Below are 24,244 nucleotides of genomic sequence, written 5' to 3'. Positions count from 1 at the left end.
TGTATGTGAGCAATGGTATAACATAAAATACAACTCGACACATGTATGTGAGCAATGGTATAACATAGAATACAACTCGACACCTGTATGTCAGCAATTGCATCACATAAAATACAAATCGACACCTGTATGTGAGTAATGGTATGACATAGCATACAACTCGACACCTGTATGTGAGCAATGGTATAACATAGAATACAACTCGACACCTATATTTAAACGTACTAAATACAACATTAAAACAATATTATATGATATCCTATCTGGAGGATGAGACAATGGGTGTAATGCATTGAAAATAGAATGTCATATGTCTTCTTGTATATCTTGTTTCAGGTACCTATCTTTTTTGACCGAATGTTAAATAATCGATTACCCATGAGAATGCGTCAATAATGTCAGTACCCATTGTAGTATCATGGAGCTCCATGGTAGTACAATGTAGGAGATTGTTAATAGACAAAATTTCCGGTAACAGGAAAGAACTTTACGCGAAAATATATTTAAGAACAATAGTTCATTGTTGGAAATATTTACGCCTCCATTCTATAATCTGGGTTTATATTATCCAAAGATAATACATACTTTACTTTACAGTTTAATTCCGAATGTAAATGTTGTTAATGGATGGCTATACTTGTTTGTGTTATTATTCAGACATCTAGATCAGTGGTTGACTTTTTAATAGGTTTGACAATGCTATACAATTCATTTCATAATTCATCATTTTTTTGTATTCATTAAACAATTCATACATTCACAATTCTTGAAGATAAACAGGCAAAACATATAGTTAACATGCTTAGTATCTGTTACTGTAAGATGTTTCCTTTTTAAACATCACTTCCTGAGCAAAACCATTAAGTTTACAATTATGAATTATTTCATCTTAAATGAACTATTAAGGAAGTTCATCTTACATGTGTTGAATTGGCGCAGGATAAGTATTTGCTGCTACCATCTTGTCCAAGTCAGAGGTTATTAGCGGATATTATCCTGTCTCAAGATTGTTCAAGTCAAGTTTAGTTCTATGTAAGTTTACAGTGTTATTCAAGTATATAAACGTTACCCAAGCTACTTTCAAATACAATTATTTGGATTTAATCGTTTTGTGATTTTATGTTCAATTGGTAATAGATAGAAGGTATGTTATTTCTACATTATATTCCTCTATGTTTAGAACGAGATTATTCACACAATCATTCTAGTTCATTCGGCGTGAGTAGAAAATTGACGACAATCATCAACCCTAAGTTGAAACATTGAATCAAATATTAACAAAATATACAATTGTGTTTATTTGCATGGTATCTCACACTATATTGTCTTACAACAATTAAATAATTTTAGGGTGGGACAGTACCTAATTATAATATTCGTATCAAGCAACCGACCAGGGATTTAGTATTATAAGTCTAACAGCCGTCCCAACCGATCTTGTTCAGTTATGAACATTTGAAATAATTGAAAATCTAAACTTATACAATGTACCACAATTAACATTTTGTTGCCATAAGGGCCTAACTACAAGAACGGTTGTAATATTCCGATAATGGGACCACGAGAGGACGGGGAAGCTTGTGTATTAAGCATTGTGTGAATCTTCTATAACAATAGACCTATACGTGTACATGTATGAATCTATATCACGGTGTCTCTTTATGCATGTGTGTTGAATCATGAATAAATGCTAAGTGTACTGTTATAGTTTTACCGTATTTTCTGAATTTAGTAAATTACGAGCACTTAATTTCCAACTAAACCTTTCGACATCTAGGAATTATTATAGAATATTATATATTATAGAATTCCATTATTGTTTACACCACTGATTGTTTGATTGATGGAGTGGATCGAGTTGTAGCTACCAATCCAAGGGTTCTGGGTTTAAGTCCTGTCATATGTCAGGATTTTTTGTAATGACAAATTACAACTCCACTCCCAAACTGTAACTTGTTTATGTAGAACATGTTTCCTATACAGGAAGAAAGTTATGAAGATGAGATAATTTATAAAATAAAATTAATATTAATCCCTATAGTTTCTCGACCCTCAGTCAACCAGATTAATTTGTTTAGCATTGGGAGTACATTAAATTACTAAAATAAAGTATGTCAATTAAGGTCCAGGGACCACCAAATGCCAAGTTTCCATCTCTTTACCAACTTTCAAAGAAGTAGCCCAAGGAATACGCTCAAATTGAATTAGATAGTAAATGATCATTTAGGCCTATAAACATTAATTTATATAAATCCCTATCGTATTTTCGATTTGTGTGTCACCATTATCAACTGTCTTTTACGTTTTCTATATGTTTTTATTGTGTTTATGTGCTTGTGGAAGTAATTTTTTTTTGTAAAATAAAAAAAAAATTAATTTATCCTAAACTAACAAAGTAGCTCATTCGAATATATTTTGTTTATGTCTTATCCCAGAAAAAAATAAAATTATAGTCTAAATAGTATGTAGTGATTCATAACCGTAAACACTAATCCAAAAAGAACATTCTCTGATCTGATATTTTTTTATTATTTTGGTGATACCACATTTTTTCTCTGGTCAAAGTAAACATTGCAAAATAAGTTTGATCGTTTTGATCAGATTGTTTTAATGGAATATTGAACGGTATAGAAGATGAGATGAATCTACTGCCTTCAACTTCTAGGATATGTGTTATACCAGGGAGGTGAAATAAATCACAGTTATCTATATATAAATGAATGTAAGGGCAAAATTCGGTAAATTGCGCGTTACTTCTAGAATGTTTACTCGATGGTATATAAAGTTGGTTCGTACATTCGGTACTGATTTTAACCACCTGATGTAACCCTGTTTACTAATTAAATTGAGTTAGATAATTTGATTATTATTTTTTTATTGCCAATTAAAACAAATTTAGGTTCAACGATTTGCCCCAAATAGAGATGTTTTCCGATCGAGATATACACTGTATAATGGATGTCCATCTTGAAAAATAACATACTGTACAAATATCAATATAACACAACATTGAACCATGGATGGCTTAACAGCACCAAACTCTTTAATTTTCTTCTCCAATTTAAAACAAGATCTAATCTTCTTTTAACCACCTAGGCCTACGTTTAGCCATAATTTGATTAAAGGGGGATTCTGGGTTTAAAATTGCTTTTAAATATCGTTTATTTATTAAATAAAAATATTATAACAATTATAGACATGTCAGAATGAAGAAGTAATAATGAGAAATTAAAAAAATTAAATTCCATATACATTTTGGGGTAAATTCATGGAAAGTGTGTTTTTCAGCAGCTTAGGGAAGCTCATTAATATTCATGAGATATTCGTAAAATCACGTCATCAGTGGATTCCAAACTCGCAACGTCATGTACGTGACGTTGCGTTTGTCAACTAATTTACATCTCTCTCCCCTGTCAAACGACGACCACCCGATCATTGTGAAAAACATTTTTTTTGTAGATTTTCTAAGCTAGGCCTAAAGTGTAATAATAACAGTAGTAGCATTTATTTGACATTTAATAAAATACAACATTTAGTACAGATTACGGAGTCATAAATTATATACTATTTTTATACCTCGAATAGTACAGACAGATCGTATTATCGGCTTCACGTACTCTACTAGGTTAGCCTAGCCTAAATCATTTTTTTTTTCACGGGTGAGAGCCATTCTGACTAGGGATTCCATGCCACGATGACAGATGGCTGCTACATTAAAACATTGGGGGTCCATCATGGGCCTAGCTAGCCTATTACTAAACGATTGGCCCATAAATAACAAAACTCAGTGAATTCCAAAACCCATCCTATCAACCAAACTCCTAAACAATCTAAACCTAAATTCTACAAAATCGGCTGTAAATATTGAGGCAAAACAAGGTCCGATCGTCGTCCGCACGTATGGTGTCCCGATCGTCTAAAGTAGGCCTAAATAGGCCTAGTTTACTCTAAAAAAATTGCATCAAGCAAGTAGACCAGGTAGTAGGAAAGATACCTACTAGCCAATCCGGCCCAGTTAAAAATTGACCTAGCTAGTGTAGTAGACTCTATGCGAATTGATACTACCAGGCCTTTTACTGTAGGCTAAAAATATTCCAACTCTCTCATTCGAGCTATATTACATTAGGAGAACGAGCCCTATTTAGCGTGAGCTTTTTGCCTCTGGCATCTTACTTGTTTATTTTTGCCTAAAGCCAGTCATTAATGTCTTAGTCAATTAATAAATCACGTAACACCTTGTTCATCTTCCAGGCTCAGCCTTCCTTGCTTCTGATTGGCTGCAATGCACAGCCTATTTTGGAATTGGTCACTCATTGTATTTAGAAACCACCTTTATACCATGGGTACATTTTTTGCACACAAAATTAAAGAATGCAAGTGGCCTTGTGGTTAGCAAGGTCAGTTCTAATCTAACAGCAGGGAACCAAAGAATGAATTGTAGAGATGAGTTTAAATTAAAAATTTGTGTTTTGTGCACCCAGACTAAAATCGCTGGAAAAGCAAAACCTTTTGTTTTGAAATTAAAACTATATTTATAAACTATTTCATGTTCTTCAGCTGAGATCTCAAAATGATCTCTATGGATTTGCCACCCCTCTAATATTAAATATATAGGCATATAATAACAGTAATACTATTTCAAATTTTAAGCAAACAATTAAATACTGTATTTTATAATCATATTTTATATAATAGTTACTTTATGTCTCAATTATAAACCCCTTTTCTTGAGTATACTCCAATTGTATGCACATTTATGGAGGAAATATATATTTATGTTTTTTCTCAATACATAATATTTCCGTTTTTATTACACATTAATGTGACATTTGTTTGTCTAAGTTGTGTGAAGTAATGATACCAAAAATGTTAACTCTTAATTTGTAACTCCTGAATTGTAATCAATAGATTAGGTCTAAGTAAATATTAAAAAATGGTTGTTAATGTTACAGATGGAACATTTTTGTTATAGGCTAGGATATCATTATTTTAACGATTAACTAAAAAATCAGATACTGTAATTAATACACTGAATACAATCTGTATGTGCATGTTATATATTTATTTTAATTTGAAAATTAACAATTGCCATGTAAACATATATTATGGGCCTAATTTGAATTAAATTTTATAGAGTATATATTCTTAAAAAATTCCTGTCCGTTAAAAAACAAGGCCAACAGCCATTAATTAAGTCGCGTGCTACAATGCATTTTGATACCGGACAGACCGACAGACCGACAGACCGACCGACATAGTGAACTATACTGATCGAAATTACTGAACATGTGTAAAAATGTTGAAATGTTTAAAAACATTTATATTTTTTTAATTTACACGTGCGTAGCCTGTCACTTTTGACGTGCTCATATAACGTAATTTCTAGTTGAAAAGTAAGTCAAGAAAACAGAAATCGGGCAAAAAGAGTGCGCAATAACATTTAACGCGCAGTGCGCGCGCAAAAATATGCGCACTCCTGGCAATTTTGTAAACGCTTAAAATTGCCTGAAACGTACTCTTATTTCATCGAAAATACATTTTGAAAATTTTAAGCGCGCGTACGCATGCGTTAAATTCGCTACGCACGTAATTGTATTGCCATATGATGATTTATGCCCTGAAATTTATGAGTACCAACTTTTATTTAATTGTGATTCATGGTTGTGAAGATATAATTAAAAACGTGATTTCGTTAAATCGTGCGTAGACTGCGTAATTTTTTATTGCGCACCGTGAAAACATAACCACATCGATTCCTGGCCATAAGGAATATACTGTGAAAAATTGACTTAGCTAGATTAAACTGATATCAAGATAAGGTCAGAAAGCGATAACATGCATAGTGATACCGGACCGACAGACAGACAGACCGACAGACCGACCGACATAGTGAACTATAGAGTCGCGTCCACGCGACTAAAAATGTGAACCTGCATAATGCGATAAAGTATTGTTGGCACATATATTAAATCCCGTCACAGTATCTTGTATCCTTTAACTTTTGGAATGAGTTGGTGCATGGTAAGATATAGGAATATGGATTATGAAGGGGATGAAAAAATGTGAAAAAGATAGCACAATTTCTCAAATAGGTATACCGTACGTACAATTTCTCAAAGAGGTAGCACAACTTCCGGAATGGATTGCACAATTTCTCAAAGAGGTAGCACAATTTTCCGAATGGTTAGCACAATTTCTCTAAGAGGTAGCACAATTTCCCGAATGGTTAGCACAATGTCTCAAAGAGGTAGCACAATTTCCCAAATGGTTAGCACAATTTCTCAAAGAGGTAGCACAATTTCCCGAATGGTTAGCACAATTTCTCAAAGAGGTAGCACAATTTCCCGAATGGTTAGCACAATTTCTCAAAGAGGTAGCACAATTTCCCAAATGGTTAGCACAATTTCTCAAAGAGGTAGCACAATTTCCCGAATGGTTAGCACAATTTCTCAAAGAGGTAGCACAAAATCTCCCGAATGGATTGCATAATTTCTCAAAGAGGTAGCACAATTTCCGGAATGGAATGCACAATTTCTCAAAGAGGTAGCACAATTTCCCGAATGGTTAGCACAATTTCTCAAAGAGGTAGCACAGTTTCCCGAATGGGTAGCACAATTTCTCGAGTGGTTAGCACAATTTCTGAAAGAGGTAGCACAATTTCCCGAATGGTTAGCACAATTTCTCAAAGAGGTAGCACAATTTCCCGAATGGGTAGCACAATTTCCCGAATGGTTAGCACAATTATTTCTCAAAAAGGTAGCACAATTTCCTGAATGTTGCATATTGCACAATTTCTCAAAGAGGAGCACAATTTTTTTAATGGATTGCACACTTTCTCAAATGTAGGTAGCACAATATTTCGTGATTGTATGACCACAATTGTACTGGGAAGGTTTTAAAATATATTAAAAAAAATCACAGTGTGCAGAGGTTAGATGAGTTGGAGGCTTAGTGATTTGCTGGGGTTAGTATCAATGACCACATGAGTAATGTGAACTGGGGGTATGTTTTAACTGCATTTGAAAACCGTCATAGAGCCGGGGTTTGCAATAGAATTTGTACCAGGAAGTTTAACATTATAAGTTAAAAAATCCCCGAGTGCGGGTGTGTGTTGGGGAGGTGGGTGCATTTTAGGGCATCTGGATAATGAGTTATCACATGATCGGGAATGTACTGTGAAGTTTTAAAACTACATAGGAAACCCGCCCGGGCGTGTATAATTGCTAGTCATCAATGTTTTAAAATACTAGAGTGCTAAAGTGAACATAATGTATGTAGGCCTATGTGCAGTTTTCTTAGAATAACATAAACAACTAAAATGAGGCATAATCCCTCTATTATAATATCGTATAACATCAACTTGTTATTACACAATAAAAAAGATTGTTATTTATATGGGTTTCGTTTATGTTTATTAACATTCATTCAATTACATTTTTTTAAATAAAAAGATTTATTTTTTAGATTGTTTAGTATTATTAATTAATTCATATATCTGGTCCTATATACTAATATAGCGCAAACACTTTTTGGGAAGCGTATGGGTACCACCCCCTACGGCTACATTATTTTATTTGAATTTCCCGCTCATATTCTCAAAAATTGTAGGCCTACCTATACCAGGGAGTTGTTATTAATAACAACTCCCTGCCTATACATCAGCCCGAGTCTGATGTGATGGTGTACCTCTTGACATCCCTACCAAATCCCATCGCACCATCCCAGTTTATTTCAGAATCAATTTGTAGTAGGCTATGTATTTCATTGGTAAATTAATAAAATTTAAATTATTCAATTGTAATTGGTTGATCGCTTGACTACTCAATCTAAGGTTGAACTCTGTAGCTCCCCCATACAATGTTGTTAAAATGTACAAAATCGAAAAGGAAACATGGAAATAAAGGCTTACTTAAATAATTATAAGGCGTGAAAAGGCTATTATATAAATATTCATTTATTTCATGAAATCAAACTATTACCTAATCATTAAAACATGCTGTAACTGAAACCTGATGCTGTCGGTGATTGGCTGTTGGCAAACAAAGTGGGCTTGGCCTCTTTTAGTACCCAGATACTTTCCTGCATGATTGATGGCCACTGTTCTGTTAATTACCCATCAACAAGACTGATCAGGGTCAAAACAATTACAGGCAATTATAGTACCCCGGGTTAGCCGGGGTACTAAAAGCTCACGTTAAATAGGGGCCTGTTCGTAGGGGTTGAAAATACCAGCTTATTCCCGATTTCCGTTCGCGTGATCAAATTAACTTTTGCCTCAGGCTACAAAAAATTTGAGGCAAAATGTTCACCAAATTTGCAGGTTATTTCAGCGATAATCCAAGGTCGTGTTCGTACGGTGGTTAAAATAAGCACTTAATTTCACCCATGCCTTGGGTTATAAATTGAGCGTTGTTCGTACTTGAAATATTTAACCGCTTAAATTTGACACATTGCCTCTATCGGAGATTTATTATCCTCGAAGGCCGAGTATAATTGGATTATTGCTGTAATAACCTGCAAATTTGGTGAACATTTTGCCTCGAATTTTTTGTAGCCTGAGGCAAAAGTTAATTGGATCACGCGAACGGAAATCGGAAATAAGCTGGTATTTTCAACCCCTACGAACAGGCCCCAATTATACTCGGCCTTCGAGAATAATAAATCTCCGATAGAGGCAATGTGTCAAATTTTGACAAATGTTCGCTGCCTAGGCCCGTCATTTCTCCTACGAAGCTCTTCCATACACGCTTCGAGAGCGATCGTCAGCTGGTGCTGTCCTTGTTGGTGTAGACCGCTTAGTAGGCCTAGCTGGTTGGTGGTGTTTCCGTCGTGTCACATGGCTCAAATTCTTCGTCAATGAGTAAAATAATGGTCGTCAGGAGAAGGAATATTTCGGCAGGATTATCGGCGTTAAGAGGCATAAGGTTTGTCGCAAGGATAAGCAGTGTAAAAGGTAGCAAGTAATTGTTATTGTAAAGAAAGATCGCGAGTGAAAAATATACAACACGAAACTAGCGTGCGAAAATGGGGTCGTAGGTTGTAAAGACAACTGACCTTAAAACGTAATTTCCGGTTTGTGATTCGTCGATTAAGCATTTAAGCGGTTAAATATTTCAAGTACGAACAACGCTCAAGTTATAACCCGAGGCATGGGTGAAATATAAGCGCTTATTTTAACCACCGTACGAACACGACCTTAGTTTGGTTTTCGGTAAAACTAAATTGAGTTTGATGTACTATCTAACTACTGTTTAAAGATCAAAAAGGATTTATACAGCATAATTATAAGATACGTTCGGGTTTTTTTGCAGTGTGTCATTTGAATTAAAACGAAATGTTTGGAGTTGTGATAATTTTAGTTCCTCAATGGATGGCGCCGGCATTTATACTCACAAAGCATTTATAAGTGCCAGCCTCATGTTTACGGAATGTAGAATTCCCTCTTTTTATTGTTAAGAATATCAATATATGGCCTGATGTGTAGACTTAATGCAAGCAAAAATATTTTAATCTCAACGATTATAAGCAACGTCTTAGTTAAGTCGAAGATGCTCTCCAGATGGAATGCCATCCTGAGATGAGTAGTAGTGATTTTGTTTATTTTATTTATTTCATTTATATGTAATTTACTTTCTATGGACCAGAGTTTCCGAAATAAAAGATTGAATGAATGAATAATTAATAAGGAATTGAAATGTCTTGTTTTGTAAGTAACGCAGTATGCGCCAAATTTTTGACTATTATTCGATAGTTTAACAAATATATTGACACTGTTACGGGCTCGCTCGTTAGGCTGAAACCAACAATAAGAACATAACAAAACACGTTGTAGTTGTCGTCCATCTTTATTCATCCCCTCTCTTTTACTCTAGAGGGCTCACTTCCGTGTAACAAACTTATCACACACCCCCACTTAAAGAAAGTTTGATATGATTAAACTTATAACTGTTTACTATATTATCTTAAATCTTTTCTTATACAGTAGTTATTTTAACAGGTCGTTGATATGAATTTACTTCACTGCTTCTTTAACATTCCACAAGTTCTAATTACTTTAAATCCGTGTATGCTATAAATGCATCACTCTATCACAACTAACATATTATAATTCAATAAATACTTTTAAAATCAACAAAACTTTTAAAATCTTTTCATGCATGTTTTATCTAAACTCTTGACAAAGCGTCAGCTACAACATTGTCTTTTCCTCTGATATGATGAATTTCCAGATTCATTTCTTGAACTATTAAACTCCATCTCAGCAAGCGTTGATTCTTGTCCTTCATTCTTGCCAAGAACGTTAATGGGTTGTGGTCCGTCCAAACTACAATTGGAAACGGAGTAGATCCAAGATACACTTCAAAGTGCTTTAACGCTGACATCAAAGCTAATGTCTCCTTCTCAACAGTAGAATAACGTTTCTCATGCTGGTTGAATTTTCTCGAGTAGAAACACACAGGCTTGTCAACACCATTCTCGTCTGTTTGCGCCAACACAGCTCCAGAACCAACATCACTGGCATCAATCATTAACGAGAACTGTTTATCAAATTGTGGAGCCATCAACACCGGTTCGTTTAATAACATCGCTTTAACTTTAATGAACGCATTATTGCATTCCTCCAACCACACAAAACTCGCATTCTTTTTCAGCAGATTCGTTAATGGAGCTACAAGCGTTGAGAAACTTTTGCAAAAACGTCGATAAAACCCAGCCATTCCCAGGAACCGCATTAACTCCTGCTTACTCTTTGGAATTGGGAAATCACAGACTGCCTTAATCTTAGCACTTAATGGTTTCACTTTTCCGCAACCAACTTTTTGAGCTAAGAACACTATTTCTGCACAGGAAAACTCGCTTTTCACCAAATTTACTGTCAACTTTGCAGCTGTCAACCTATCAAACAATGCCTTAATTCTCTGCACATGAACATCCCATGTATCACTATAAACAACCAAATCGTCTATATAAGCTTCACAGCCCTCCAACCCTGAAATTATACCATTAACCAATCTCTGGAACGTGGCTGGTGCATTCTTTAAACCGAAAGGCATGACCTTATACTGATAAAGACCCATAGGAGTTACAAAAGCTGACACTTCTTTCGCACGCTCTGTTAAAGGAATTTGCCAGTAACCCTTTAAAAGATCAAATATACTGACAAACTTAGCACTACCCACACGATCAATACAGTCGTCTATCCTCGGTATGGGATATGAATCTGTAGTAGATTTTGCATTAACCTTCCGATAATCAGTACAAAAACGATACGATTTATCTGGCTTCGGAACCAATATACATGGAGAACTCCAAGCACTGCAACTAGGCTCGATTATATCATTCTTAATCATGTAGTCAATCTCATTTTGTAATATCTCCTTCTTGAACGGATTTGCTCTATATGGATTTTGTTTTATTTGTGAACAATCAGCTGTCTTAACATCATGCTCCACTAAGTTCGTTCGACCTTGAACATCCGAAAACAACTGCAGATTTCCAAATATCAAACTAACAATTTCATCCTTACGATCACGAGATAAATGACCAACTTTCTCTTCAATGTTTGCAAGAACATCTGAATTACTGAACTTAACACATGTATCAGGATCACAAAACTCTTCATAATTTTTTTTTTTTGTTTTTTTTACGATTTAATCGATCACGAAATTCAGACACATAAACTAGTATCGATACAGAATCTTCTGCATTTTCTAACAGCCTTTCTTTGACTATTTTAAGAGGGCCTCGGACCGAATGACCATACACCAACTCAAATGGGCTAAACCCTAAGGACTCTTGCACTGTTTCACGAACAGCGAATAACAATAAGGGAACTCCCTCATCCCATTCCTTTTCACATTGAAAACAATAGGTTTTAAGCATATTCTTAAGTGTTTGATGAAATCTCTCAAGTGCCCCTTGAGACTGTGGATGGTAAGCACTTGAACTTATATGGGCAACACCTAACTGCTCTAAGACTTGTTTAAATATCTTTGACATGAAGTTTGATCCTTGATTGGACTGAACAGCTTTAGGCAATCCTACCCATGTAAAAAATGTTACCAATGCTTTAACAAAATTCTTAGCTGTAATACGCCTAAGAGGAATCGCTTCTGGAAACCTACTTGATGCACACATTATTGTTAATAGATACTCATTTCCATTTTTAGTACGTGGTAGTGGTCCCACACAATCAACAATAACTCTTAAAAATGGTTCACCGAATGCAGGAATAGGCTTAAGTGGGGCTACTGGAACCTTTTGATTAGGCTTCCCCACTACCTGACACGCATGACAGGATTTACAATAGTTAGATACATCTTTTCTAAGACCTGCCCAAAAGAAATACCTGAGTATTTTTTCTACCGTTTTATTGACACCTAAATGACCTGAAAGAGGATCATCATGCGCAATACCAATAATATCCTGATGGTATCCACTAGGAATAACTATCTGGTGAATCTCATTCCAAACATCACTACTTGGAATATCTGGTGGCCTCCACTTACGCATAAGTATGCCATCCTTTATATAATAACAAACAGGAACAATAGACATTTCCTCTACAGAAAGAGCTTGCTGACCAAATGACACCAAATCAGGATCATTACTCTGCTCTTCCACTAACCTAGACAGATTGAGAACTGTCGGACCAAAATCACACACTTTTGGGTGATGTTGTTCAGCCTGGGCAGTGTGTGACTCGGGACCTGAGCAGACAGCCTCTTGGGAAACGCGATCCGTAATGTCTCCGTAAAAACTATCACATAAGTCAATACTCTCATCCTCATCTATGGTTTTATTTGCCATAGATCGCGTCACCGCACATGATGGAAACACATGTGATAATTCTTTCTCTAAATACACCGTGCTTTCGTCTTCAACAGGACTCTTTCACACAACCGGTTCTACTGTCACTCTGTCTCCGGCCAAATCATTCCCCAAAAGGAGTGTGACACCCCATACTGGAAGACTCGGAACGACACCGACAACAAAATCTCCGCTAACAATATCTGTTTCAATCCGAATTACATGAAGTGGGACTTCCTTATAACCCCCTTCAACACCTTGAATGAGCACACTTGCTCCAGCAGAAGACTCGTTTGAAAATGACAATGCCGATTCTATTATCATGGATTGTGACGCCCCTGTGTCTCTTAAGACACGAACTTTACTCAGATTCACATCGTTGATCAATGCTACAGAACCAGTAGAGAGGAAAGGCTTACATAACTTTCGCACTTTTTCCGGACCTGAAGATTGGATCAACTTCTCACATTCATCAACGTCATAACTCGCTGTCACTTTCAACGGGACTGTATTTACTAACGTGTTTGGAAGTGATTGGGGTTTCTTTGAAACAGCCAGCAATCTGCCTTTATATGACCCTTTTTCTTGCAGTAAAAACAAGTTCTGACAAATTTACTACTACTATTAACTGTAGTTTTCTGACTTTGGACCTTAGAATCATCAACAGATTTGGAAACCGATTTGGTATCCACCACCTTGTGCGTGAGCACATAATTATCGGCAACAGAAGCCGCTTTCATTAAATTATCAACTTTCTGCTCCTCTAGATGTGTACGAACTTCAGTAGGGGAACAAGATTTAAACTCCTCAACTAACATAAGCTCACGAAGCTTTCCAAATTCACCGTTTACTCCTTCCGAACTACACCATCTAACAAAAAGAATCTGCTTCTTACGTGCAAATGCTGTAAACGTTTGATCATAAGGTTTAACTTAGTTCCTAAATTTCTGACGATACGCCTCTGGAACTAACTCATAAGCTGACAAAACAGCAGTTTTAACCGCATCATAGCTTTCACATTGATCATCAGCCAATGCAGAAAATACCTCTTGGGCTTTACCCACAAGAGCAGTTTGTAACAACACAGTCCAGTGTCTAGCAGGCCACTTTAATCTATTAGCAATTTTCTCAAAAGCTAAAAAATATGTCTCTACCTCGTCCTCATTAAACTTGGGAACCCATTTAATATTCTGAGTAATCTCTGAATCATTAGGTGTAGAAACCCGTGTGGTGTGACCCATTTGGTTAGCTAATTCTAATTTCCTTAACTCAAATCCATGTTTTTCTTTTTCCATTTCTCTTTGAGTTTGCATCTCTATTTTTCTTCTTTCAAAAATCAATTTTTCACGTTCCAACTCAATTCTAGCCAACTCGACCTCATTCCCCGCAGTTTTTACGGATTCATGAGTAATTAAACCAACATGATTTCCAATCATATTTATCAAGTCATATTTATTCATGGAATCATTTATAGATGCTCCAACCCTAGTACCTAGGAGTCGCAAACGCTCATCTGATAGCTGAGCTACCACCTCAATGGACATGCTGTCCAAAAATTCCTCGTCAAAATCACTTTCTGACATAGTTTCTATTCGAAACAAACAAACAAAAACACAGGTTAAAATAACCAATATGACTATAATTAAGGCACCAGTAATGAAATACCTGCCAAGCCCACTCAGTATTAAACCTACCGTGCGCCGTGGTCTCAATAACTAGACCCCTAAATTCAAAGCCAAACCGACTTCTACTATCACAGGAAAGCCTACACAAGCCTAAAACAACAGCACAGTGTACTGGCTCGACGACCGCCAAACCTCGTTCGTTATAAAACGCCTCTAAACCTAAAACCAGCTTAGAATAAGTAACTAAAATTACCATCAGTTCGATCTACAACTACAATTCCGTACTTTGTTCTCGGATGACCCCCCAATTTGTTACGGGCTCGCTCGTTAGGCTGAAACCAACAATAAGAACATAACAAAACACGTTGTAGTTGTCGTCCATCTTTATTCATCCTCTCTCTTTTACTCTAGAGGGCACACTTCCGTGTAACAAACCCATCACAACACAAATTACTGACATTTTCTTGGCCTAATTTTAATTCCTATAAATCTCATACCATTTGGCCTACCATAAAAAAATTGAATTGAAATGGCTTATTTTCTAAGTTTATGACTATTATTTGATATTTTAACAAATATATTGACACATTATTTAAATTTTCTTGGCATAATTTTAATTCCTATAAATTTCATACAATTTGGCCTACCATCATAAAAATTAGAGTCATGGACTCATTCATTTTAATAAATATTTAATGAAAGATGTTATTGTATAAAACTGACAATATAACAAAGTACAACACGGTAAGCATCAAACTCAATTCAGGATGATAAAGTGACGGCTTAATCATTTCTTTTTCTTAATGGTTAATACAGTTGAACCTCCGTGAGCGTGAGTGGAGATTCTGTCCTAGCAATCCTGTCTTCCTTTTTTCTTCTATGGGTACCTGGCCCAGGTTTGCTGCCGTTTCAACTCATTTACCGGTATTCGGCTCTCGATAATGGCGAAATTAAGCCCCTTTTTAAGCACCTGCTTCTGGTCTAAACTATTTTTTTGCTGGATATGTTCACCAACCATCTGTCTTTAAGTTGTTTGCCGTCCAATTGTATTTCGTGATTTAATCCAGCTAGTAGTTTTTGACTTTTATCCAATGTAATTTGTTTTGTTGACGATTACGTACTTTCAGGAATTCGATTTCTCTCGCATACTCAACATGCCTGTGAACGTCCGCTCGAGTTGTGTCATCGGTGATTATTTCAACTATTTTCTCTTCTAGTTTTTCCTCTTTCTTAGCTAATTTGTTGATGTTGTTTGTAGTGATTCGTATTCTTTCTCTAATCAAACAACGTTCCGCTTTTTTGATAATATCGTGTCCCCGTGTGGTGTTAATATGGCACATTAATTTTAGACTTGGTGGTTTTATGTCTAAGCGTTTGCAGTATAGAGCGAATATCCGGTGATTTCTTTGGCGCAAAGCCTTCGTCACAATTTTCTCTTTTAGGCGCACTAATTTTACACCATCCTGACCATAATCATTTCGAATAAAATTGAATAAATTCATCTCCTTTCAAAAAATATTTTTAGAATCAAATTTTCGTTTCTAGTGAAGGACAAATTAACGTTGAACTTACCAACGTTTCGTGCGTTAGCATCGCACTGGGATTCACCCAGAGGTATTCAAGTAAAAACTCAGAGAGAGCGCGTGTCACAACAACATCACTTGACTTTGCCATGATCAGTGTCGACAAATCAAGTTGACACCACTACCTTGAAAAAGTGCGATGTTAACGCACGAAAATTTGATTCTAAAAATAAAAAATGTTGGGAAGGAGATGAATTTATTCAATTTTAACATACATATCCGTACATAAAGCGACGCTATAAAAAAATAGTTAAATAAAGAAAAATAAGAAAAACTAGGTACTTGTTTATGCATATACGTTGTGTGCTAAATTGAAATATAACCCGCTCGAAAAAGGGAAAAACCTATAAGAGAAAATTCTCCAAATACGTTATAAATCTGATCGACGTAGGATAAGGTATTGTAACGTTTCCATGCCTCGTTGTTAGCGGGTTCGGCGTCAGTGTTATTCCGACGACGATAGTAAGTAATATGACGTACAGAAGCACAAACTACCATCGGTTACGAATTCAGGAGGTGTTTTATTCTTTCCACAACTGATGATACAGTGCACAATAGAAATGATATGCCCTACTTAATAATTGCGTGTAACTTCAGGTACAAAATAATTTCTAGTATGGATTGGATCAGATAATTTTTAAGCCTATGACTCTTCCTGTTCAAGGTTGGAGCTCCACTGCCTCACATGTGGGTTTCTTCCTCCTTAGATTACAAATCCACCCACCGATCAGAAGCCTCCTTAGAGGACTACTCCACAACAATAAGAGGGGTATCAAATATCGTTGACGTTATTTAATATTTCAAACTTTGCATAATAGACGTAATAATCTTGGCTGTAAATGAGATGGCGCCTCTGTTTACATGTGTTATACAATTAGTCAGTAAATGCTGAATAAAATGTATGAATATTAGATTATTTATAACGTTAAAATGTTGTTCTATAGTATTATTATTCTTGTTTCTTGAAATAGTGCCAATTAATGACATATATTATATATTGTACATGCATTCTCTTTTCTTTCCAACAGTTGAGTTATTTCATTTATAATTATGCTTAAATCTAAACGTAACCATAATATATCCTACTGTCTTAATACATGAATTCAACAAAGATTTACACAATCGTAATATTTTGTTACCTATTCTCCTATATCCACTGAGTTTTAATTTCATATTATACATATAAAATTCATTTACCTATTGAATACGTTAGGTTTTATCAAATTTAGCACACTAAGAGTATACTATATTGGGTACAGGTTATATAATCTGATACATGACTATTTGGGGTTATATAGAATTGAATGACTGAAACTATGAATTGAAATTAAAAGTTGATATCCACAACATAAAAACAAATAATAAAGTATGGATGAGACGTCATACATCATACGCGGATTTGCTAATAATAATGCACTATTCAATTTTAACACAAAAAAACATGCAGCAGCCTATTTAGAATCAATTCCTTTCTTCTAACATGCATTCATTAAAATATATTTAAAAAAAAATGGAATTATATATTTTTTAAATGCCTCTTAATTATGTAATCGTACATTGTATAACTAACATTGAACCTAAAAATGAATATTTTATATTATTTGAACGGAGAGAATAGTCCTTAGAAGATTGACTTGTTTTCTGCACTCGGCTTCGCCTGGTTATAGAACTCTGTCAAACTTTCATTTCATTAACATAATATTCTTCCTATTTCAGTTCAAGTATTCTTGCTTTTATTAGTGGCAGTAATAAACTTCTTGTACATTTTTTTTATATGTTTGCTTTATAAATCTAGATATATGTAGGTATACTTATGTAAGTAGAAAATGTATCACATGAATATTTAAAAATATTTACGCATCAACTTTAGGTAGGAATGTAAAATAGTTGGAAATAATAGATTTTTATAGATAATGTAGCACATTTTTGTGGTAATTTTTGAATTTTTTTGAATAATAATTTATTTTTAAATTTAATTAAATAATGTCATTTAATATTCTTTTTTTTCAAAGTGAATAATTCTTTTTACTTGTATTTATGTTAATGTTAATAATTAATGCAAAAACAATCAATTTCAACATAAACTATCGATTGATATTTCTATACGATAAATGAATATAAAAATGAATAGACGATGCATTCACTTGCAATCAAAGAAGAACAATATTAAAATTAGATGTCACTGGCACGTTAACCTTTATTGAAAAAAAAACTTTGTTCTGTGAATTAGTGGTGGAGAAATGTATGTCCACAATTATGAATTGTATTGTACTTCGATATCGTTAACCAAATCGGTATAATGATTTACTTTGCTCACCTAAAATGGCAATTCACATCGGTGTAGCTCCAATCACTTTATTATAAGATTAAAGCAAACAATAAATAACAAATCACGCTTGTTGCAGCAACTTTTTAGAATGTACTTGTTATCGCTTCTTATACAAACGATAATGTAAAGTGTCTGGTGTTCTGTACAAAAACAGTTAACTGATTGAGGAAACATATCTTTCAGCACAAGTCAATTGAGTTTGATAAGTGATGTACTTAACTATACGTGAGTGTAAGATAGGGTTGTGTTTTATATACAATATTTGCACGTCATTTATTTACAGTTATACAATATTTTTAGTTAGCTACTACAGATTTTGCTATACAAGTAACAGATATTTATCTTAACGAACATTGCCTCTGTTTGTGTAAAAATAAATCAGTTTCGTATATACAAATTTAATATTAAAATTAAACATTTTAGAATTGTTTATAAAAAATCAAACATACAGCAGTAAATGTGGTGTCCATTATTGCGCACAATAAATAGAAACATTGTCGTCGTAATGGTGGCCGTTTGAGAGTCATTCGTTCTCTTACAGCATATATGCTTTAAGTTTTTGTACAATTCTGAAACCATTTCTGACGGAGAGAACATTGTTGATCTATTCTGTACCACGAGTATTTACTGATAATAAATATTAATACGGTAACTAATGCTTATGAAAGCTTTTTAGATCTAAATACAAACGTTTATTTTGATAGCATTATTTTTGATTAATTAGTGGACAACTTTAACACTGTACACACCATGTTTGCATTCCTCTTATTAAATATTTTACAACCAATTTGTATTATCCATCGTTAACCAGTTCTTATGTTTTGCTACAGTAGTACACAGTATAGCAACTAAAAATGGATCTTAAAAAACGTCTTATAAAACTATGTGCTGACAATAGCCTGAAGGTAGGTGATTTTACTATGCAACTACTGACAAAAATCATATTAGTGTTTTACCTTGATTATGTTGAAACGTATAAAGATTAGTACCTTCCATCTTTGTACATCATATTATAGACAAACAAATTTACTTATTAATTTAACTTCAACTTTTTTTTATAGTTTTCTTCACAATTTATTTAATTTAATCATCATCCTCATCGTCATCGCCTTGATCAATGATTTACAAATAGAATATTCTGATCTTGTGTTAAAAAATAATATCAATGCATGTCATTAAATTACATAAACAGTTGGATTTATATTAATAACATTATCGGTTCACATTTTATAGATTCCGGAAAGTGCAAAGACTAGTGAGATTGGTATATGTACCCATATTATATATACAAAGAACGTAAACATTCAGAACCAGGTAGGCCTACAAATCAATTATGATATATTTTCTATGTAAATAATAATAATGCAAATATATTTAACAAAATACCAATATATTATCTGTAATGTATTAACATATTGACCTCAGTCTGTGTAATATCATGTAGATACACATTGTTTGTCATATGTGCAATAAAAGTGGGTTTCCCTACAAAATAGAAAAAAATACAAATACTGAATTATTAATGCAAATAATGATGTAGATAGGAAGGAAAATAACATCAACAATATTAATGCAAATAATAATAAATAATTTAAATACTAAATGGGAACATAATATTTTAGTGTGATTTTTCGCTTTCTTCCAAGCATTGTTTGGAATTGAAATTTTATTGTTATTCGGAAATTAAGTGAATAGTATATAATATAATACAAGTAATATTCAATATTTCAAATTTCCAGCAATCTATATAATAAATAGATTAATTTTCAAATTACAAATTTCAATAAATCATGATCAATTACTAGGTTCATTATTCAATCATCATTCTAAAAAACAAGGCCAACAGCCATTAAGTCGCGTGCTACAATGCATAGTGATACCGGACCGACAGACAGACCGACAGACCGACAGACAGACAGACCGACCGACCGACCGACATAGTGAACTATAGAGTCACGTTCACGTGACTAAAAAGGCCATATAGATGACTGTAGTCGCGTGCTCATTAGTGTTTACCGACCGACCGACCGACCAACCTACCCACTGACCGAAATTACTGAACATGTTTAAAAATGTTGAAATGTTTAAAAACATTTATATTTTTGTAATTTACACGTGCGTAGCCTGTCACTTTTGACGTGCTCGTATAACGTAATATCGAGTTGAAAAGTAAGTAAAGAAAACAGAAATCGGGCAAAAAGAGTGCGCAATAACATTGAACGCGCAGTGCACGCGCAAAATTCTGCGCACTCATGGCAATTTTGTAAACGCTTAAAATTGCCTGAAACGTACTCTTATTTCATCGAAAATAAATTTTGAAAATTTTAAGCGCGCGTACGCATGCGTTACATGCGCTACGCACGTAATTGTATTGCCATATCACGATTTATGCCCCGAAAGTTATGAGTACCAATTTTATTTAATTGTGATTCATGGTTGTGAAGATATGATTACAAACGTGATTTCGTTAAATCGTGCGTAAACCGCGTAATTTTTTATTGCGCACCGTGAAAACATAACCACATCGATTCCTGGCCAAAAGGAATATACTGTGAAAAATTGACTTAGCTAGATTAAACTGATATCAAGATAAGGTCAGAAAGCGATAAAACGCATAGTGATACCGGACCGACAGACAGACCGACAGACAGACAGAAAGACCGACAGACAGACAGACAGACAGACCGACCGACCGACCGACCGACCGACCGACCGACATAGTGAACTATAGAGTCGCGTCCACGCGACTAAAAATGTACTGACATGATTTCAGCAATAGTGACAAACCAACACGAATTTAAACTAAACCATTTGCCACATAGTGTAGGCTGGTATGTCGTTTATATGAATGTCGTGTATATTTTTTGTTAAAAGCAAACTTTGACTTTATTTCATATCTTGATAATATAAGGAATGAAAAAAAATATGTTGCCATTTTTTCAAAAGACATTTAAAGGACCAAATTCAAGATGGCCGCCAACATTCAAATAACCATATTGAAAATCAGAATATCACCAATAATACAGATTATGAATGTGGAACAAGTCCGTTTTGATGGTATTACTGTACCCATTATACAATCCTAATGTAAAGCGATAATCTGTCAGCCATCTTGGTTTTCAAAATGGCCGCCACTAAAAATTAAATTCTTTAAATAATTTTTTTTAAATACGTGTGCATAAATTGTTGTTTGTACACAATGTTCTAAAATTGTCACTTCTCACAGGATTGTAAATTGTAAATATAAGGCTAAAGTTGTCATGTCCTCTATATAACAGATATATAATTATTATTATATATATTATTATTATTATACTATTAAATTAAATAATCGTTCAAAGTTGGAGTTGCAAAAGTATGGAACAACTTAACAATTTATATCAAATATTCAACAACAATTACGTCTAACTAGGGGGTTAGACCTCTAGTTTGCTCGCTCCCCTCTAGGAAATGTAAACGATGGTTCTCGGAATGATAATGACTCGGGTAAAAAGGTTTTAGAAGGACTCCTTGTACGTTTTCTGTCGGTTACCATTATTGAAAATGCTTGACATTCGAAAAACTAAACCTACTCTGTTTCACAGTGTCTTAGATGATTAATAACATTTTAAAGTATAGTGTTTATTGTTTTATAGGGCGGAGGTGGGGAGGCAGAGTTCATTTGAGGGAGATGCTTATTCGAGGGATTTTTTAGTTTAATAATATCGTTACATTTATAATCAAATAAAATCCTTTAATAGATATGAAAAGTGGTAAAAAATTATAACAAATGCTTGGTAAATTATAGTTAACAGTGTAATGAATTCTATTATAAATAGTATATACAATATTGTGTGTATAATTAATGTGGATGGGCGTTTATTAGATAGGTAGGGGGTGGGGTGGGTGGGGTGGGTGTAGGCGATTATTATTCAAAGTGATGTTTTATTGGGGAGGCGTTTATTCAAATAAATACCATCATAATACATTATTTAATTTAAACATCTTTTGAAACTAACTTCCGCGACAGTGTAGGCCGTTTCGGCCCAAGAAGGAAGATGTTTTAGACTGCTTGCAATATGGACCCTAATGGGACACAGATAACCTACAGTTATTCCTGCCAGCTTACTCAATAAAACTCGGCTATCGGGATTTTATTTTTTAACTACTGTACCTTCACACGCGCTGTCCAATCCGAAAATAAACAAAAAACTAAAATAGCTATAGCCACTAACGACCACCTTAACTGAAACCAAGTAGTTGCAAGGTGAACCTGTGAACTCATCATGAACCCGGAAATTACTTTGACTGCGTACAATTGAAATTGAGTTGAACATCTACCGATGAATCAGAAATTTTGTTTTAAAACTCTTTATAATATATTCCTAAGATAGAAATATGAAACAATATCGTAATAGTGAAAACTTTTTTACATTTTGCGGTACACCTGAGATAGTTCAGGTATGTATCCAAGGCAGAATTTCTTCCAAAGTTTTTCCATTGTGCTCGCCTATGTCAGAATTAACCATAATTTATATATAGATTCTAAATTACAGATCTCATTTCTTTTCATGAAACTGAAACTTGACAGGAGACAGGACCACAATATAAAACTAGTGCATTTATACCTTATTGTGAAATCCTGTATAAATATGGTAAAATATAATGCGTTATTGCTATGTAATTCAATGTCTGAACCTTCAGGGCCATAGTCACCAGTATGGTTGGTAAGTTTTCAACCTGTCAACTTTTGGCAGAAGCTTGAAGAAAATACAGATACAACTCTGCCTATAAATAACCTTGTAAATGAATGAACTCCTACTTCTCATCTTCTACAATCTCAACCAATTTCATTAGATATGAACCCCCTACAGACAGACCAGCATTATACACTGGTTTGATGAGTGCACATGGTTGTGGTATAAAAACTCATGTACTAGGGAAAGACAAGAATCCCTGGTGATGACTCTTACCCGAGATGAGTGGAGGTGGACAGAGATGACATCAAAAAGCAATTTTATGTCGACCCGGTGAACTATATGGCTTTTGGACAGGTAGCATTGTGAAAATAGTGTTGAAGCAAGTGCTTTTGTGAACTTGTATTACCTATACAACCAGTGACACAAATATCTTAAATGGAAAACATCTCTAAAGTACAAAAGCACACTAGTTCTGCTTTCTCTCTACAACTTGCTTCTACAAATGCAGACAGAGAAAGAGATTCTAAGTTAAGTATCATTTTGTTTGAAAGAGGCTGATCATAAAGATATTAACTTGAATACAGAGAGTCGACAAAATCCCTATATATTTATATGAGAGGGCATGTATGTGTGGGACTTGCTGGATTTACATCAATTGATCAGGGTCATTGAGCGTGGTATCATTGGAATAACACAAATTAATGATTTCATCAGAGCTGTCAAATCTAGTTAACATTTAAAGAGAGATGATATCCCGATTAATGAAGAATGATGTAATTCGCACAAAGGTGTTTGTTGGCCATGGCATGATGAAATTGGACAGAAAATGTTTGAGGCATTGGTAAAAGTCTTGTAGAAGGAAAACTGTCTATATGGAATCCTAAGAAAAAGACAAATATTGGCAAAAAATATATATGACGGTGAATAGGCCTACAGGTGACAAACTTATCAAAGTAAAAGAAGACTCCTATAGAGATTATTTGCCGGTGAAATGAGGTATTTCAGTTATTTTGCCAATTTGTTTCTGAACAAGGTTGTTGGGAATGCAGATCAGTCTGTGGAAGTTCGATGGATACAGTAGTAGAGAACGAAGGAAGGTCAACTTACTGTATCGCATTCAAGATTAGAAATATTTCATTGAAGGACTTTGGCAGAGTTAGTTGTAATTTAACTGAAGAAGTTTATGAGATGTTTTAATATGAAGAAGTGTTCTGTCAG

The 24,244-nt window shown here is 34.5% G+C and overlaps 1 long non-coding RNA gene across 1 annotated transcript; it reads left to right on the top strand.

Annotated features, from left to right (window-relative positions):
• The first annotated feature begins 965 nt into the window (after positions 1–965).
• LOC140049137 (uncharacterized) lies at positions 966–19,725 on the top strand. The gene is made up of 4 exons (XR_011845196.1): positions 966–1,032; positions 18,531–18,572; positions 19,181–19,252; positions 19,581–19,725. It is a non-coding gene; the product is annotated as an uncharacterized lncRNA (long non-coding RNA).
• Positions 19,726–24,244: the final 4,519 nt, after the last annotated feature.

The sequence above is a fragment of the Antedon mediterranea genome, chromosome 5, assembly GCF_964355755.1.
Source record: "Antedon mediterranea chromosome 5, ecAntMedi1.1, whole genome shotgun sequence".
Classification (NCBI taxonomy): Eukaryota; Metazoa; Echinodermata; class Crinoidea; order Comatulida; family Antedonidae; genus Antedon; species Antedon mediterranea.
Note: the sequence above shows the minus strand (reverse complement) of the source record. Positions and strands in the feature narration are given on the sequence as shown.